This window comes from Dendrobates tinctorius, unplaced genomic scaffold (genome assembly GCF_039654945.1).
Source record: "Dendrobates tinctorius isolate UK_male_01 unplaced genomic scaffold, ASM3965494v1 ptg000008l, whole genome shotgun sequence".
NCBI classification, from domain to species: Eukaryota; Metazoa; Chordata; class Amphibia; order Anura; family Dendrobatidae; genus Dendrobates; species Dendrobates tinctorius.
The window spans coordinates 60,850,390-60,869,061 of record NW_027361676.1 but is presented as its reverse complement, the minus strand read 5'-3'; the positions used below and the strand labels follow the sequence as shown (position 1 = coordinate 60,869,061).

The 18,672-nt window shown below is 39.7% G+C and overlaps 1 long non-coding RNA gene across 1 annotated transcript in view; it reads right to left on the bottom strand.

Moving 5' to 3' along the window:
- Positions 1 to 18,672, bottom strand: part of LOC141092017 (uncharacterized) — a 1,925,499-nt gene that overhangs the window by 815,528 nt on the left and 1,091,299 nt on the right. The window contains exon 4 of the long non-coding RNA XR_012232651.1: positions 4,731 to 4,797. This is a non-coding gene — a long non-coding RNA (uncharacterized lncRNA). The remainder of the gene's footprint in view (positions 1 to 4,730; positions 4,798 to 18,672) is intronic.

Here is an 18,672-nt window from a genome sequence, read left to right as displayed (position 1 = left end):
AGTTTCCTACTCCACACTGATGAGGGGCAATACCCCGAAACAGCTGTATGTGGATGGATACCATGTTTTGGCATAGGTGGTTTCCTTCATTGGAGACTACCCTTCCCGTGGTTGTTCCTTCCCGGGCAAAGACCTGGCTGGTCATTGCTTGCGTTGAGAAACACGTGATGGTGTCTCCGCGGCTTCTGTTTTGCATGTTTTACATATTTCCCATAAGGGATGGGGGCAGTGCTCTAGAATCACTGCGTTGAGAAACACGTGATGGTGTCTCCGCAGTGTCGGATGTTGATCTCCATGAGTTCATTCATCCTCCTCTTCATATGTTTATACGGAGTGACACACGCTGTTTCTGTATAGTTTGGACCGTGATCAAACAGCACATATACTAAACTGTTTGCAAAGCCGACAGCTCTATACAGTGTAGGTCTGGAAAACTGGCAAATCGCCTTGGCTTGTTTTTCCAGAGTCAAACACAGATAGCTTGTATTTGTCCGTGATACCAGCCGCTACACGGTAGTGTGTGAGGAGCGTACACCGCTATACGGTGTGTGAAAAAATGAACGCTCGGTAAATGAGCAGAACAAAATAATAAAAGTTGGAGTGCTTTGAAAAAAGCAGTTTGAACAGCAGTGTGCACACACCAATACAGCTATCAGGTAGCCTTAAAAGGCAGCCTAATCACCACCAGTGCTGCTGCACACAACTAAAATCCTCCACTTTCACTGCACACTAACTGTGCAGTGAAAAGCGCTAGCAGCAGAAGCTATTTTTTTCTTCTTCCCTGACTAACGCTCTCCCCATTCAGCATCAGCAGCAGCACCTCTCCCTGTTCTAAGATCGGCAGAAGTAAGATGACGGTCGGTGGTCACGGCCTTTTATAGCCCCTGTGATGCCACACAAAGCCAGCCAATTATTTCAATGCCCTTCTCTAAGATGGTGGTGGCCGCTGCATATGTCATCGCGTTGCCCACAGTGTGGGTCCTCCATCATTGGCTGAAAAAAAGGCACTAGAAGCATCATTTGAAATGCGACTTTGGCGTGCGGATCGGCGACCTCATGGCCGACCTCAAGCTATGGTCGGGTTTCGTTTCATGAAACCCGACTTTGGTGAATTTCGGTGATTTTTGAATTTGACCGACCAGTTTCGCTCAACTCTACTGTTCACCCTTGAGGACTGGAGTTGTGTATACCTGAGCTCTAGTGTGGCTGTGGTGCAACAAGTGAGAAAAACTTTAAAAAAGGTAATATTATTGGCAATATTAATACAAGATTATATGGGAAATTTGTAACTACACTTTGACAGTTGTTATGACAACCATGTTAAAAAGAATCTAGAAATTGGTGAATATTACAGGTGCAACATACATGTTCTGATAACCAACACTATATATAAGAATGTGCCGTCATCAACAAAAGACAAAACATGAGAGTTTACCCTTCTCCAAATCTTAATCAAGTCAATATGATCACCAGTTAATGCAACAGAGATAATTATTTATGCAAAAATCATGGCAACACAGATGTACAGGTAATATAACATTTTGCCCTCCATAAGCATGGATTTTAACGAATTTACAAATATCAATCTTAAATATCTCCCACTCTTACAAAAAAGTGAACCATTAGTTCATATGTTAAAAAACACTGTTTTTTTTGTTGCACGTAGATCTTGCATAATACATCCAGCGAAGTCTCAAAACAGAAATAAAGACAAAACAAATTGGATAAGCACTTAAGGTTGTTTTAAATGTGCACAAAGTAAATGTGCACAATGTGCTAGACGTTTAGAGACTAAGGAGTTTTCTTCAACATCTTATAATACCAACACTTGCTCCATTCACTCATTCTTTTATTGTAATACCATCTATGTAATTTATGATAGAATGCACCATCCGGTATGTCGGATACACATCTCACAAACTTAAGATTCGTGAAGCAGAACATGCTGCGGGATAACTCCCTGGACATCTACTGACACTAACCTATAGACTAAAAAATGCACCATTTCTGGTGCATGCAAACATATTTTAGAAAAACAAATGGATGTTGCTACCACAATGAAAGTTTTTGGTATTGAAAGGATAAATAATCTAAATTGAGGGGGGTAACTTACTTGGCAAACCCAGACAGGTAAAACCTTTTGGCTTCTTAAATGAAATGCTCATTCACTTTGCAATCGTAACTATCAGATGTATCAGACTTTAAAGTGTCATGTAAAAGTTTGGGCACCTCTGGTCAAAATTACTTTATTTATGAACAGTTAAGCAAGTTGAAGATGAAATGATATCTAAAAGGCCTAAAGTTAAAGAGGACACATTTCCTGTGTATTTTAGGCAAAAAGTGTATATATTTACAAGTTAAAAACTACAAAAGGGGAAATGGACCAATGCAAAGGTTGGGACAACTTGCATGGTTAGTACCAAGTATCATCCCCTTTTGCAAGTATCATAGCTTGTAAACCCTTTTTGTAGCCAGCCAAGGGTCTTTTAATTCTAGTTTGAGGGATTTTCATCCATTCTTTCTTGGTAAATTCTTCCAGTTCTGTGAGATTCCTGGGTTGTCTTGCATGCACTGCTATCTTGAGGTCTAGCCACAGATTTTCAATGATGTACAGATCAGGGGACTGTGAGGGCCATTGTAAAATCTTCAGCTTGCGCCTTTTCAGGAAGTCTATTGTAGATTTTGAAGTGTGCTTACTATCCATATACATTTGTAGGAGCCACCCTCTTTTCAACTACAGGTTTTTTTTACAGATTGTGTTATTATGGCATCAAGAATTTGTTGGTGAGATGTTATTTTCCTGAAATTCTGTACTGTTTGTTTTCCACACATACCTTTTATCATTGTGGCCAAAGAGTTCTCTTTTAACCTCGTCGGTCCACTGGACTTGTTTCCAAAATGCATCAGGCTTGTTTTGATGTTCTTTTACATACTTTTGATGCTGAATTTTGTGGTGAGGACCCTGGAGAGGTTTTCTTCTGATGACTCTTCCTTGAAAGCCATATTTGTGTAGATGTCTCTGAACAGAGGAACAAAGTATTACAACTTCTGAGTATTCTAAATCTTCCTCAAGGTTTTTTGCAGTCAAATGGGGGTTCTGACTTGCCTTTTTAGCAATCATACAAGCATCTCTCAGTGAAATGTTGCTTAGTCTTCCAGACCTTGTCTTAATCTCCACTGTTCCTGTTAACTTACATTTGTTAATTTCTTAAGATGGGAGATTTGCATCACCTGGCTTTTCCAAATGATGAGAGTGAACAAGCCGTAACCCTAACAGGCTAATTAAGGTCTGAAACCTTTGTCAAAATTATGTGAGGTCATAAATCTTCAAGGGTGCCCAAACTTTTGCATTATCCCATTTTCCTTTTTGCAATTTTTATATAGCCTTTTCCTGCTTTGCTCTGCTCAAACATTTTCATTTTCAGAGTGCTAGGCAGCTGCTTAGATGAACCCATGGCTGCAGTTTTTTGGAAGAAGGTTAGAGGAGGCTGGGTTTGTATAAAGCTGGGAAACTTGCATCACATGTCATTTCCTAACGATGATATTGAACAAGCCAATAAAAGTTCACAATAACAGTAATTTTGAATAGGGGTGCCCAAACTTTTACATGGTACTGCATATATATTTATACATTTACACAATTAATAGGTTCAAATTTTCATAAATAGAGGGTGGGCCATGTATATGGATAAACCTAAATAAAATGTGAAAGGTTGGTGATATCAACTACCTGTTTGTGGCACATTAGTATATGGGAGAGGGAAAACTTTTCAAGATGGGTGGTGACCATGGAGGCCATCTTGAAGTCGGCCATTTTGGATCCAACTTTATAAATAGCCCACCCACTTACATACTTGCATTGGGGAATTGCGGTATATGTTTCATGTAGGTGGATGCAGAATTTCTTTTGATTCCACCAGCAACATTTCCTATTCAAAGCTAATCCTTAGGCCTTATGCTCAGTTATGAACATGGGATTTTTTATTCCAATTAATTATATATCTTTTACCCATGTGCATATGCTAAATATCTTTTTTTAAAACTTGTCTACTAAAGAGAATCTGTCGCAAGGTTTTTACTTCCTCATTTGAAAGCAATATAATGAAGGAAAGGAGGCTTTGACTCCAGTGATGTACAACTTAGGTTAATGGGTACAGCAGTTGTAACATATAGTTTTAGATTTAACATGTTGCAGAGCTCAGAAAACTTCCCCAACTCACACAGGCTCTGTTTTTACATAGTCTATTGACAGTGAGCACCTTTGCACAGGAAGGGGTGTGGTAAGTCTAGCAGGTGTGTGAGACCTAGTGCAGGCAGTGATAATTGTCAGGTGACAAAACCTTCATTGCAAATAAACAACAGCACACAGCCAAAAAAGTGACATTGCTGAAATCTGTGTTTCAGCCTCTATTTCCGCTGTCTTCACATTATATAACCAAAAATTGCTGACAAATTCCCTTTGAAATTATGTTCTCACTTTTTTTTCTATGACTTGAGACTGTCCTTTATGGGCCTTTTTGGCTTCTACAGTGTAGCCTATGCTTTTTATTTAATTGATACTTTGTTCTGTGTGTCTGCTCAGATATTAGTTTTTTTACCTGAACAGAGAACCTCTCAGATGGGTTTTTGAGCATTCAGTGGGGGGGGGTCTCAGGATCAGGACCATACAGTTATGCTTGCAATTACAAGGGCAGTGAAATATAAAAATGAGGTTAAAATGGTTTACTTACCTAAGTCAAAACATGTTTTTGCATGCTAATTTTTTGAGTATTTCCTTGTCATTCTGTAACTTTACTTCTGAAAAATTCAATAAAAATCCAGTTAAAAAAGTTGAGTTACTCTAATAAATATTGCTGAACATCATTTACTTCATATTGTCTGTTATACCAAACCTCAAACATTTTTTACATTCAATTGGAGTAATGGTGTAAAATGTGAAGTGCAAAATCACTTTTTACTTTTTTCAGTCCTGACCTGAGAGGAGTGTAGAACCATGAAGGTAAACATGACCCGGTACGGACCTTTTATGAACCCCTTCATGACCGGAGGTATTTTCATTTTTTGCATTTTTTGCTCCCCTTCATCACAGAGCAATACCTTTTTTTATTTTTCAATCAAAATGGCCATGTGAGGGCTTGTTTTTTTGCTGGACAAGTTCTACTTTTGAACAACGCCATTTGTTTTAATTGGTGATGGGTGAATAGCATCATTGCTCGGGTCTCCCCGAGCATGCTCGGGTGATCTCCGAGTATTTTGGCGTGCTCAGAGATATAGTTTTCCTAGTCTCAGCTGCATGATTTGCGGCTGCTAGACAAGCTGAATACATGTGGGAATTCCCTAACAAGCAGGCATTCCTCACATGTAATCAGCCTGTCTAGCAGTCGTAAATCATCCAGCTGAAATGACTAAACTAAATCTCCGAGCACGGAAACCCGAGCAACGAGTACATTCGCTCATCACTAGTTTTAACATATAATGTACTGAAAAACAAGAAAAAAAATTCCAAGTGCGATGAAATTGCAAAAAAGTGCAATTCCACAGTTGTGTTTTGTTTTTGTTTTTTTTTTGCCATGTTCACTAAATGCTAAAACTGAACTCCCATTATGATTCTCCAAGTCATTACGAGATAATAGATACCAAACACGTCTAGGTTCTTTTTCATTTAAGTGGTGAAAAAAATCCAAACTTTGGTAAAAAAAATGCGCCATTTCCGAGACCTGGAGCGTATTCATTTTTCATTATTTTGGGCTGGGTGAGGGCTTATTTTTTGCCCGACAAGCTGTTGTTTTTCTTAATAACATTTTGATCTAGATACGATCTTTGAATCTCCCATTATTGCATTTTATTACAACATAGTAGCAACCAAAAAACGTAATTCTGGCGGTTTTAATTTTTTTTATCATTATGCCGTTCATCGATCGGGTTAATTCTTTTTTTATACTGATAGATTTGGCGATTCTGAATGCAGCGATACCAAATATGTTTATGTTTGCTTTTTATTTTCTTGTTTTGTTTCAATGGGGCGAATGGGGGGTGATTTGAACTTGCATATTTTTTTTTTATATTTTTAAAAACATTTTTTTTACCTTTTGCATTCTTCAATAGCCTCCATGGGAAACTAGGAGCTGCAGCTGTCTGATGGGCACAGTTTTGCACAGGCGATGATCAGATCGCTTGTATATAGCAGAAATGTTCACTTGCTATGAGCACCGACCATTGGGCATCACTCATAGCAATCCAGCTATGACAACCAGAGGTGTGCTGTAGACCACTGGCTGTCATGCCAACCCATCAGTGACCAGCGATCACGTGACAGGGTCACCGATGGGAGGGATTTCTGGCGTGCTTACCAGAGCAAGTTAAATGCCGCTGTCAGAGATTGACAGCGGAATTTAACAGGTTAACAGCCAAGGGTGGATATTGATTCCACCTGAGGCTGTTAGAGGCACATGTCAGCTGTTCAAAACAGCTGACATGTGCCAAGAAAGATGTGGGCTCAGCGCTGGAGCCCACATCAAAGGCAGGGATTCTGATTTTGGCGTACTATTATGCCCAACGTCGGAAAGGGGTTACTATATGACTATATAAAGAGCTTCAACTGAAAAGAGCCACTACAGCTCCATATAAGTAGATGTGTCCTTGAACTCTGTTGTTTTGGTTCAAGAAGATAATTTATCCTGCTTTGTTACAGTAATGCTATGCTTAAATTTTTTAGTGTTGCTGTAAGCAATGAGAGCACTGACTCTTTGAGTGCCTTGGCAATTTGTAGTAATGCCAGTTCTACAGTGGGGGAAATAAGTATTTGATCCCTTGCTGATTTTGTAAGTTTTCCCACTGACAAAGACATGAACAGTCTATAATTTTAAGGGTAGGTTAATTTTAACATTGAAAATTAGAATATCAACAATAAAATCCAGAAAATCACATTGTATAAATTATTTTGCAGTGAGAAATAAGTAATAAGAAATAATGATTAAAAAAATTAATTTGATAAAGTGAAAAACAATATAGATACAATGGAATAGCAGCCACACATCCAAGCTGAATTAAGCAGAGAAATATATCAATGCATACAGGCAGTATAGGAAACAGGACATATTTGTATTAGAGGCATATATAGTTAGCTATAATGCATGTGCATATAAGTCCTGAAGATGCAGAATGGTTACTATATCGTGGTGGATATAGGAGTAATTGGAAATTTCCATCAGACTATCAAAATAATACAGTAAGACCAAATAGCGAATGATTGATGTATAGATGTATGGGAGTGGATGGATAGTAAGTGTGGTGAGGAAGCATCCACCCCGACGTACATTTTAGCATTTGCCCCCTTTCAGTTTTTCTCTTTGCATGTATGTTTATCGATTAGTCTGTATTGGTCCAAAAATACACATGTGGTGATAGTGGGGGCCTTTCTCTCTAACATCTATTTTAGATGTTTTGTTATAGTTACATACTACTTACATGTATATTTCCACCCCCCCCCGGCTGCCCTGCATGATTTAATTATCTTATACCTTTTCATGCCTGTTATAATGTTATAATTATAACAGCATGTTATAATTATAACACTGTATTTTGAAGCAAATTGTGTCTAGAGACTTATTGACTTCACAGGCTACCTGTAGATTCTATTACCACAATCGGGCAGTTCAAAGTATGATATGAGAGAGTGATTTTGCCTCATGATTCAAAAAAAGGATATTGTAGCAATGACATACTGCTAATAGTGGAAGACCATTAGCCAAAGAGCACTGCTTCCCAATCCAGTATCTCAATTTCAAGAATTGCATAATAAGAATGCTATCATTTCACTGCTCCAAGATTCAGCTTGTGGATCTGTGTCTCAACACAGCCAGTATGATGACTTTACTAGATCATGTCTGCTGTATGGCTTCTCAGTCTACACAGTCATTTTGGCAGTCAGTAATTGTGATTGAACTGTGGGCTTCATAATATGTGGTGGGCAATTGTGGGGACATCATACTGTGTGAGGGATATCCTACTGTATGAGTATCATAATGTGTGGAGGCTTCATACAGTTATGTGGCTTTGGAGGTATCATAATGAATGGGGGCTGGGTACATTATAATATCTGATGTGACTGTGGGGGCATCATACTGTGTGAGGGACTGTGGAGGAACCATATTATGTGGTGTCTGTGGAGGTATATTGTGTGAAGGGTCTTTGGGGGCAACAATAATGATCAGACTGGTCAGACTGGAGGTTAATTGTTCTGCCTCTCTCTGGCAGAGGGCGGCTATTTAATGCTCCCTGGACCTAGGTCCAGTGTCAGTTATACTCCTGCCCTTGACTGAGTTAGTTGACCTCTTGTATACGTGTGCCTTGTGCCTGATTACTTGCTGCTTGTTTGGTTGTGATCCGGTTCTGTCCCTGTTACGAGTTCTGCCTGCTCCTCTTGTACCGCACCTCTCTCTCGTGTATGACTCTCTGCTTGTGACTCGACTGCTCTCTGCCCGTCCCTTTGGTACCTAATCGCCCTCTTGTGTATGACGTTTGGCTTTGTCTGACCTCCCATCTGTTTATACCTCCTGTACCTTGTTGCCTGTACTGTGTATGACCTCCATTTTGCCCGACTCTGAGTTTTTCTACCTTCTCTGAAAGCAGGATGCTAAGCCCCACCCTCTTGCAGTCACATGACCGTAGGTCCCGTGCCGGCTTGCTAAACTTCAGCATTCAGGTCCTGTGCATCTGTATTTTCCGGCTGTTCTTGTCCCCAGGGGTCTCTACAGTACTGGTGAGTCCCTGCTTAGCGGAGGCTGTACGCCGGCGCTGTCAGGACCCTGATATTGTGCATGAGTTATGTGTGAGGGCAAATATACTGTACTGTGGGGTCTGTTAGGGTATCATGCTCCAATAAGATAAATTATACTATATGGAGACCATCATACTGTGCGGAGGGCTGTGGAGAATTTATATTATGTGGACACTTGTGGGGGGCCATCATGCTAAGTTGAGAAGCTTAAACAAATGAGATAAAGAATGAGCAGATGCTACGTATACATATCGATTTGTGTACAAAAATCTTAGAGGTAATCACCTGCATAATGTTACATAGTATCTGCTGGATAGATTGAATAGATCAATCAGAAAGAAACAAAACTAATATAATTAGCACGATTAAATGGTTTGATCATAAATAATTGGTACTAAAAAAACCTTCATTGTTTGTACAATTAGGTACTTGGTGGCAAAGAAAAAAGAGCACACACATTAAAATTCAAAACACAGTAGCTGCATGACAAGTTCCAGGAGAAAAGGTCATGCAAAGCAGTGTAAAGAATATCAGTAGTCATGTCAATCAATGTATCTGATCAAAATTGTAAAGGATATTAGCACTGGTTGGCACATTTGTATGGCACAAAGTTGTGTGCAAAGAATCATAGAATCATAGAATCGTAGAGTTGGAAGGGACCTCCTGGGCCATCTGGTCCAACCCCCTGCTCAAAGCAGGATTCGCTAAATCATCCCAGTCAGATGTCTGTCCAGCCTCTGTTTGAAGACTTCCATTGAAGGAGAACTCACCACTTCTCGTGGCAGCCTGTTCCACTCATTGATCACTCTAACTGTCAAAAAGTTTTTTCTAATATCTAATCTGTGTCTCCTCCCATTCAGTTTCATCCCATTGCTTCTAGTCTTTCCTTGTGCAAATGAGAATAAAGTTGATCCTTCTACAATGTGACAGCCCTTTAGATATTTGTAGACAGCTATTAAGTCTCCTCTCAGTCTTCTCTTTTGCAAACTAAACATTCCCAAATCATGCAACCTTTCCTCATAAGACAGGGTTTGCAGACCGGTCACCATTCTGGTCGCTCTTTTCTGAACTTGCTCCAGTTTGTTGATGTCTTTTTTAAAATGTGGTGCCCAAAACTGGACACAATATTCCAGATGAGGTCTGACCAAAGAGGAGTAGAGGGAAATAATGACTTCACGTGATCTAGACTGTATGCTTCTGTTAATACATCCTAGAATTGCATTTGCCTTTTTTGCTGCTGCATCACACTGTTGACTCATATTCAGTCTGTGATCTATTAGTATACCCAAGTCTTTTTCACATGTGCTGTCACTTAGCCCTATTCCTCCCATTCTATATATGCTTTTTCCATTTTTATTGCCCAGATGTAGTACTTTGCATTTCTCCCTGTTAAAAACCATTCTGTTAGTTGCTGCCCACTTCTCCAGTTTATTTAAATCTTTTTGAATCCTCTCTCTCTCTTCTCTAGTATTAGCTATCCCTCCTAGCTTTGTGTCATCAGCAAATTTAATCAGTTTACCCTCAATTCCTTCATCTAAATCGTTGATAAAGATGTTGAACAATACAGGGCCCAGGACAGAGCCCTGTGGTACCCCACTTGAGACATTCTTCCAACTGGATGTGCAGCCATTTACGACCACTCTTTGGGTCCGATCACTAAGCCAGTTATGAATCCACCTAACAGTTGCCTTGTCCATTCCATACTTAATCATTTTTTCAATAAGGATTGTATGAGAGACTTTGTCAAATGCTTTGCTGAAGTCAAGATATACTATATCTACAGCATTTCCTTGATCCACCCAATCAGTGATACCGTCATAGAAGGAAATTAAGTTAGTCTGACATGACTTATTAGTTACAAACCCATGCTGACTCTGTTTAATCACTTCATTCTTATCCAGGTATTGACATACATGTTGTTTAATAATTTGTTCAAAGATCTTTCCTGGTATAGAAGTCAGACTCACTGGCCTATAGTTACCTGGGTCCACCTTCTTCCCCTTTTTTAAGATAGGAACAACATTTGCTCTTCTCCAGTCTTCTGGCACTTCTCCTGTTCTCCAAGAATTTTCAAAGATTATAGAGAGGGGTTCAAAAATTTCTTCTGCTATCTCCTTCAGCACTCTGGGGTGTAATTCATCTGGACCTGGAGACTTGAATTCATTTAGGCTAGCTAAGTGTTTCCTCACTATCTTTCTGTTTATAGATATCCTGGATTCTTCTATTCCCTTAATAGGACAGTGAATAACAGTTGATGTTACATTTCCTTTCTGAGAGAAAACAGATGCAAAATAGGAATTTAAAAGTTCAGCCTTCTCAACATCCTGTCTTACCATTTCATCATTTTCATCCTGTAAAAATCCTATAGCATCTTTGACTTTTCTTTTACTTTTGACATATCCCCAAAATCCTTTATTATTGCTTTTGACATCTCTTGCAAGCCTCAATTCATTTTCAGCTTTAGCTAATCTGATTTGTGCCCTGCAGGTTCTGCAGACAGCATTATATTCTTCTTTAGATATGCCTCCCTCTTTCCATTTTATAAACATTTTTTTCTTCCTTTTTAGCATGTGCTTAAGTTCTGTGTTCATCCATCCTGGTTTCCTTAACTGCTTCCTATTCTTCCCTCTTTTCGGAATTGTTAACAACTGTGCTTTGAGAATTTCATTTTTCAAGATTTCCCATCCTTCCTGGACATTTTTGTCTTTAAGGATATCCAGCCATTGGATCCCTCCAATTCTCTTTCTGAATCCCTTAAAATCTGCCTTTCTGAAATCTAACCTTAACGTCTGAGTCTTCACAGGTCTTCCGCCTCTAGTTATCCAAAATTCTAAAATAGCATGGTCGCTACCTCCTAGGGTCCCAGCCACTTTTACCTCCTCAACCATTTCCTCCCTGTTTATAAGGATTAGATCCAAGGTAGCAGTTCCCCTTGTTTTCTCCCTTACCTTTTGGAAGATAAAGTTGTCAGCAAGAGAGGATAAGAATTTCCTTGACCTGTTAGTTTTGCCTGAGAGAGATTCCCAACAAATGTCTGGATAGTTGAAATCTCCCATGACAACTATGTCATATTTTTTGGAGAACTTGGCCATTTGATGCATAAAGAGTTCATCCATAGCTTCAGCTTGCACAGGCGGCCTGTAGTAAATGCCTACAATGGTGTCCTTTCCATTGTTCTGTCCTTGTATTCTTACCCAAACAGTTTCCACAGAACTCCCAGTCTCTGAAGCTTCAATCTCTGTGCAGATATACGCGTTTCTAACATACAATGCGACACCCCCTCCTCGTTTATCAAGTCTGTTTCTTGCAAATAAGTTGTATCCTTCTAGTCTTGTATTCCAATCATGTGTATTGTCCCACCAAGTTTCAGTGATTCCAATGACATCATATTTCTTTTCCTGTGTTAGTAGTTCCAATTCTCCTTGTTTGTTGCCCATGCTTTGTGCATTAGTATAGAAACATTTTAGTTTGTGATTGGTTTCTCTTTCTCCAATATTTTTATTAATTAGATTCTTTCGTCTTTGTTCTTCCTTTCCACTTCTAATAGCAGAGTTCTCAATAGCATTTGTCAGGTGTATGGCTTTTTCTGGTCTTTTGCTTCCCTTCCCATGTTGTTCTAGTTTAAAGCTCTCCTTACAAGTGTAGCAAGGCGACTTCCAAATACATGCTTACCAGTCTTCGTAAGGTGCACCCCATCTCTAGCAAGTAGTCCATCGTATAAGTAGTTCACTCCGGGGCCATAATATTCTGTAAGGGCTGAGAGGGTATAATTCCTTGTGTGTGGCATGTGAGAGACATCATAATGTATGGGATGCTGTTGGTGCCAAAATACACATCATACTGGGGGGCTGAATCGTCTATAGTAGGTTGAGGGCAACTATAGAAACTTACAATGTGTGTAGGGAAAAGGAGCATCATACTGTGTCATGTGGCCTGCATGGGGGCATTATATGGTGTTGAGGGGCTGTCAAGTCATTATACTCTTTTGGGTAGCACTGTAGAGTCACCATACTACATTATGGAGTCTGAGGAGGTATCATACTGTGATGGAGGCACAAGGGGGTAGCCTACAATCTAGGGGCATTGTGAAGTCACCAAACTGTGTGTGTGGTTACTGTGGGGGCAAATTGTATTAAGGAATTCACTGTAGTGGTATGATACTGTGGCATTCTTGTAGCATCATAGCTGTGAGAAGATATGAAAGAGGTATCATAGAATTGGAGCACAATATACAGTGGGTATGGAAAGTATTCAGACTCTTTGCTCAGTATTGCGTAGAAGCACCCTTTTGAGCTAGTAGTACAGCTATGAGTCTTCTTGGGAATGATGCAACAAGTTTTTCACACCTGGATTTAGGAATCCTCTGCTATTCTTCCTTGGAGATCCTCTCCAGTTCCGTCAGGTTTTCAGGTCTCTCCAGAGATGCTCAATTGGACTAAGGTCAGGGCTCTGGCTGGGCCAGTCAAGAATGGTCACGGAGTTGTTCTGAAGCCACTCCTTTGTTATTTTAGCTGTGTGTTTAGGGTCATTGTCTTGTTTGAAGGTGAACCTTCAGCCAAGTCAGAGGTCCAGAGCACTCTGGAAGAGGTTTTCATGCAGGATATCTCTGTACTTGGCCGCATTTATGCTTCCTTCAATTGCAACCAGTCATCCTGTCCCTGCAATTGAAAAACATCCCCATAACATGATGCTGCCACCACCAAGTTTCACTGTTGGGATTGTATTGGGCAAGTGGTGAGCAGTACCTGGTTTTCTCCACATATACCACTTATAATTATCACCAAAAAGTTCTATCTTCATCTCATCAGACCAGAGAATCATATTTCTCATAGTCTGAGAGTCCTTCCTGTATTTTTAGCAAACTCTATGTGGGCTTTCTTATGTCTGACACTGAGGAGAGGCTTCCGTGAGGCTACTCTGTCACAAAGAGCTGACTGGTGCAGGGCTGCAGTGATAGTTGACTTTGTGGAACTTTCTCCCATCTCCCTACTGCATCTGTGGAGCTCAGCCACAGTGATTTTGGGGTTCTTCTTTACCTTTCTAACCAAGGCTCTTCTCCCAGTTATGCTCAGTTTGACTGGACAACCAGGTCTAGGAAGACTTCTGGTGGTGCCAAACTTTTTACATTTAAGGATTATGGAGGCCACTGTGCACTTAAGGTACTGTCACACTTAGCGATGTACCAGAGATCCCGACCAGCGATATGACGCGGTCAGGATCGCTGGTACATCGCTAAGTGGTCGCTAGTGAGCTGCCACACAGGCAGATCTCACCAACGACATCGCAGGGGTCAGGGGTCGTTACTTACCTGTCAGACGAGGCAATCCTGACGTCCTCCCACCCGCGTCCACACGCCGCTCATCATCACAGCAGGAAGCTGACAACGAGAAACGGTCCAGGACGTTCTCGCGCGATCAGCGATAACCAGCGAGGGAGCGGTCGGAGGTATCCGACATAGCGATATCGCTAGCGATATCGCTACAACATCACAAAAACCAGTGACATTATAGCGATATTGCTAGCGATATCGCTTAGTGTGACAGCCCCTTTAGGAACCTTGAGTACTGCAGAAATTATTTGTAACCTTGGCCAGATGTGTGGCTTGCCATAATTCTGTCTCTGAGCTCCTTGGCCAGTTTACAAATCAAGTCCAATCAGTTTATTTATAAACAGCTGGACTCCAAAGAAGGAGTAGAACCATCTCAAGGAGGATCACAAGGAAATGGACAGCTTGTGACTTAAATATGAATGTCTGAGCAAAGGGTCTGAATACTTATCACCATGTGATATTTCAGTTTTTCTTTTTTAATAAATTTACAAACATTTCCACATTTCTGTTTTTTTTTCAGTCAGGATGGGGTGCAGAGTGTACATTAAAGAGAAAAAAATGAACTTTTTTGAATTTACCAAATGGCTGCAATGAAACAAAGAGGGAAACATTTAAAAGGGTCAGAATACTTTCTGTCCCCACTGTATGCCCTTCTGTGACAGCAGTTATGTGCTGTGTTCCCATCTAGTTCTCATCTACTGTCCCAATTTTTTCCAGAGGGGGTGAGAGGCCGATTTAAGCCTTTGATATATGATCCAAGATTTGTTTGTAAAGGCCCCCGTTACACATAACGATGTCCCAGCGATCCCACCAATGATCCGACATGGATAGGATCACTGGGACATCATCATTAAGCTGATCGCTGGTAAGCTGTCACATAGACAGCCTCTCCAGTGATCAGGACCAGCGAGCAAGCTGGTTTCCAATGTAAACAGCGGGTATCCAAGAGCCGCGCAGCTCTTAGATATCTGATATTTACCATGGAAACCAGCGCCACTGATCACTGGTCTCTCGCTGCCACATGCAGTGATGCGCACTGGCCAGAGGGAGACTAGCGATCAAAAATTGGCCCAAGATGATGGAGCGCGATCAGCGATACCTGGCAGGGGGGCCGGTCGCTGATCTCTGTCACACACAGCGATCTCGCTGGCGAGAACGCTGTGGCATCACAAAATGGGGCTTTAAGTCCCAGCATGGTAGTTAGGAAACTTGTGCACCAGAGTGCATCCAGACAATAGAAAGGGCTGCTGAGAAGTGGTTGTAAACACATCACATACTTAGAAGTTGCTCTATGATAACTACTCATAAGTTGAAGTAAAAAATGAGCTGACTTAAATAGATGACCCTTCATCAAGTCTGATGCCCTAGATTGACAGCCACTGTGCTATCATCTGCGGTGAGGACAGTAAAGCTTGATACAGCAAAAGGTACAGTCACTTCAACCATGCAGTGTCTCTGTGACTGACGATAGTGCTGGAAATTATGGCCTGTGATGACAAATGGTGCATGGTTCAATACATGGAGTCTTTTGAGTATGTGCCCTTCTGAAAGATATTCTTTGATAACTACCCTGTGCCAATACAGCTGGACTGTTTCTATTGCTGGCATTTACTGTAATGTGCTTTTTGTTAAGGAGAAAGTAACACTTAATAGCTAAGTTCTTATGGGAGAGTAAAATAAATAATAAATTACCACTGTCCACTGGCTAGTGGTGTAACTGCCAAGCTCCATGTCCCTTTCTAGTAGTGTAACTTCCAAACTCTCCAGGTGAATTGGGTCCTTTATTTTTCGGTGCACGATATGTATTGATGGTCTTTCCTATATATTCCCTCCAAACTGTTGTGCTTTGGCAGTTGTGCCATAGAGCTATATCAGACCCTGATTACATTTTGAGATACATATAGAGTTCCGTATAATATATTGAGATACCTACGTTTTTCTATTGGATACTAAAGTGAACATTAGGAAGATATTGCTATAAGGCAATTATTTCATTAGAACTAAGCAACTTATTTATCCTATATTGACAGTCACTATATCTGATCGCTTCCTTATAAGCCCTTTCATTTGAAGTGGCCATTATATCATTATATCCCTACCACCCCTAGTATCTGCTAATAATTATTTACTTTCACCTCGCTTTCTTCACCTTCTCAAGCCATTATATAGCCCCTTTTAGGGCATTTGATGTTGTAACTATATTTATTTGGTGAATTCTGTCGCCTGGTGACGTCTTCTTTTTGAGACACTATGCTTTTTTAATACTATGTACTATGATTTTTTAATACTGTTGAAATAAAAATCATATATTTTATCTTTAATGAATCACTTCATTCCCTTGATGCAAAGAGCCATTGTTGAATTGTTTGGACACTTTTGATAATTTAATTAAAACAACTAGTAAAATTTAAAGAACACATATACACTGTGGGGAAAATAAGCATTTTACACACTGATGATTTAGCAAGTTTTCCCACCTACAAAGAATGGAGTGGTCTGTAAATTTTATTGTAGGTACACTTCAACTGTGAAAGGCAATATCTTTAAAAAAATCCATAAAATCACAATGTATGATTCTTACATAATTAATTTGAATTTTATTGTATGAAATAAATATTTGATGCAATACAAAAACAGAACATAATATTTGGCACAGAAACCCATATTTGCAGTTGCAGAGGTCAGACGATTCCTATAGTTATTGACCAAGTTTGCAAACACTACAGCATGGATTTTGGCCCACTCCTCCTTACAGATCTTCTCCAGATCTTTCAGGTTACGGGGCTGTCTCTGAGCAACATTGAGTTTCAGCTCCAATCAAAGATTTTCTATTGGATTCTGGACTGGAGACTGGCTAGGTCACTCCATGACTTTAAATGCTTCTTATGGAACCACTCTTTAGTTGCCCTGGCTGCATGTTTGGTGTCATTTTCATGCTGGAAGACCCAGCCATGACCCATCTTCAATGCTCTTACTGAGGGAAAGAAGGTTGTTGGCTAAAATCTTGTGATATATGACCACATGATCTCCTCTTGATCCTCCAGATGGCCATTGGCAAACTTCAATCTGGCCTGAACATGTGCTGACATGAGCAGGGGGACCTTGCTTGCCCTGAAGGATTTTAATCCATGACAGTGTTCTGTGTTACTAATGGTAATGTTTGAGACTGTGGTCTCAGCCCTCTTAAGGTCATCCCATGAAGTTTTGGTCTGATTCCTGATCTTTCTCAGAATCATCTTTACCCCATGAAGCGAGATCTCGCATGGAGCTCAATATCAAGGAATATTAAAAAATCATCTTGTGTTTCTTTTATTTTATAATAATTGTGCCAACAGTTATTGTCTCCTCACCAAGCTGATTGCCTATTCTCCTGAAGCCCATCCCAGCCTCATGCAGGTCTACAATTATTTCACTGGTGCCCTTAGACAACTCTTTGTTCTTGGCCATGGTAAAGAGATTTGAGTGTGATTGAGTTTGTAGACAGGTGTTCTTTATACAGGCAACAAGCTCAAACATGTGCAATTAATAGAGGTAGGGTGCACAGTAGGAGGGCTTCTTCAAGTGGGTAAACCAGTCTTGTTAGACTATTCATGTAATTTGGCTTCTTTTTTTCATGTCTTTTTTATTTTATTGTTATATTCTATTTTTTTTTTCATTTTTTAAGCATTATAAAATATATATATTTTTTATTTTGCATATTGCAGTCCTTGCAATAAATAATAAAATGTAACCAATCATCTTTTCAGAAATTGCTAACTTCCTAAATAGATTTGTATTTTTCGCTTGCTATGTTTTTATACTGGTAGAAATATGCAGGAAATTTTTTTTGCATTCTCTGTGATCTCCCTGCTTTTCCTGCTGTACAACTGAATTACACTTCTAATGGCTATCAGCAGGTATTTCAGGTAAGTACAAAATGATCAAAAGTGAAATGTTTTTGATAAATTTCTATGACATTAACAACTCCTGTGCCTTGTAACTATAAAGAATTATGTATAAGGCATTTTGAAATATAGGTTAGAACTTCTTTTTTTTACATGCTGGATATCTATTTGTACAGTAACCGCACTGCAGGAAATCATGGAAAGTGAATGAGTTCTGAAAATGTTCTTGGAAATCTGTTTGACTGTACTACATAAAACACACTGCCAGAAAGATAGCTAAGCCTATGAACAGGCATACAAATTAGCTCTGACATTAAAGGTAAGTGTTTATTTCAATACATTGTAGAAAAAGAACAAAATTTAACATATTCTTGAATTATGCTGATTATTTGGAAAAAACAATCCTCCTCTTTAAATGATGGCTTTCACTGTAATCTATCATATCCGGCATCAGTAAATATGATAGGTGGTTTAGGATCTATAATTATGGAGAATTTTAGAAGACATCTATACTTAAAGTTTGACCTTCAATATTTATTTCAAAGGTAAGATTTAAATCTGAAGATCAGTCATAATAAAAGGCAAATATGAGCTGTAACTTGTCATTTACATACACAACAGTAGAAAGCATTGCAAGGTGTTATATTTGTCAGAAGCCAGAGGCTTAACCCCTTAATGAC